Source organism: Sus scrofa, unplaced genomic scaffold (assembly GCF_000003025.6).
Source record: "Sus scrofa isolate TJ Tabasco breed Duroc unplaced genomic scaffold, Sscrofa11.1 Contig498, whole genome shotgun sequence".
NCBI lineage: Eukaryota > Metazoa > Chordata > Mammalia > Artiodactyla > Suidae > Sus > Sus scrofa.
In genome coordinates, this window is record NW_018085227.1 from 58,011 (window position 1) to 59,867 (window position 1,857).

Consider the following 1,857-nt stretch of genomic DNA (forward strand, 5'->3'; position numbering starts at 1 on the left):
AAATAATATTCTCCATTTTCATTGTTGTGAAGTTAAGAGAAAATGTATGTGAAATGCTTCAGAGGTGGTTAGAACTCAATAGCAGTATCTTATAATCTAATTGAGTTTCTAAAAAACTTAAAATTACAACATAAATGAATGATGATATATTGGAATGGTTTGCACTTAGATGCACAGTTAGGAATGTTTTATTGTATATAGGCTTGGTAGGGAAAGATTATTATTTCCCAAAATGTGACTTATGTTTGGTATAAAATCTTATACCTGTGTCTTTGGATGATTACAATAATGGCAACAATGATGATGCCTTTGATGATTTCAGTATTTTAGTTAAAAGGTTGATCTACAACTCACCTGCCTGGTCTTTATTTTTATTATTGCTTTCTTCATATCTTTATTCCTAAATGAGTAGATGATTGGATTTAAAAGAGGAGTAAAAATTGTATAAAACACAGAAAGGATCTTATCGATAGAGACACGGCTGAATGGCCATATGTAGATAAAGATGCAAGGTCCAAAAAATAGTACCACCACAGTAACATGAGCTGAAAGAGTAGACATTGCTTTGGAATACCCACTAGAGGAACGATGCCAGACAGTAATCAGGATGATGCTATAGGAGATGAACAGAAAGATAAAACAGAACAAAGAGAGTAGTCCACTGAATGTAGTGACTAATAGTTCCAAAGTGTAAGTGTCAGTGCAGGCCAGTTTGATCACCTGAGGCAGATCACAAAAAAACTATTCACGACTTTACCACAGAATGGTAAAGTCACTGTGAAAACCATTTGGCTAATAGTGTGCACAAAACCAGTGGTCCAGGAGAAAAGTGCAAGTCTGAGGCAAACACGATGGCTCATAATATTTTTGTAATTGAGGGGTTTGCATATGGTAGTTAATCTATCAATTGCCATGGCTATGAGTAACATCATCTCACTTCCACCAAAGAGGTGAAGGAAAAACATTTGAGCCATGCAGCCTTCATAGGAAATGGCCTTATTTTCACTAATTAAGTCGCTGATCATTTTAGGAGTTGCAAAAGAGGCCAGAGCCATATCAATAAAGGAGAGGTTGGCCACTTGGAAGTACATGGGAGAATTTAATTGAGGGTCCAGTTTCACTACCAAGATAATAATGAGGTTACCTAATAAAATGGCTATGTAGATAATAGAAAAGAATGAGAAAAAGAAAATCTGTAACTCATGAAGCTCTGAGAGTCCCAGCAAAATAAACTCAGACACTATGGAGTGCTTTTGCTTTTCCATTTGTTTGGCTGTTGATATATGCTACCTAAAACAAAATCAAAATAGATTAAAGTCTGTCATTTAAAGTTGAGAGATAAAACACACATTCATTTAACTTTGCTTTCTAAAATCCACTGAAATGTGCAAAATAATCAAAAATTTTAAACAACACGGAATCCAAATTTTTTGTAGAATGACAGACATGATTTTCTTAGAAGAGATCATGAGGAATACCTGTCATAAACCAAGGTGTTTGAAGAAGATTGAAGCTGTCAATATGTAACTCGTATCTGGACGCATCTTAAGAAAAGTGATTATCTCAGTTGGTGATAGAGTAAGGGATTTCCTTGCCACCTTTTTAGAATTTTAGAAATAGATTTATGGGTTCTCCATAGGCAAAAAAGGGGACCTTTCCACCTTGAAATCTATTTCTCACTGCATAATAATAGTAAGGGTCATGTAAATGAAAGCATGTCACATCGTTTTCTAATTAGAAGCAGAACCAAGAAAAAGGAAATTGAGTAGATGGAATATAGGGCAATGACAATCTAGGAGCCAATTCTGAAGTTACTACTGAAAGTCAGAGGAACAGAGACAAGGAATATTATGAGTC

The 1,857-nt window shown here is 34.9% G+C and overlaps 1 pseudogene; it reads right to left on the minus strand.

Moving 5' to 3' along the window:
* Positions 1-330: 330 nt before the first annotated feature.
* On the minus strand, positions 331-1,265 carry LOC100157551 (annotated as a pseudogene).
* Positions 1,266-1,857: the final 592 nt, after the last annotated feature.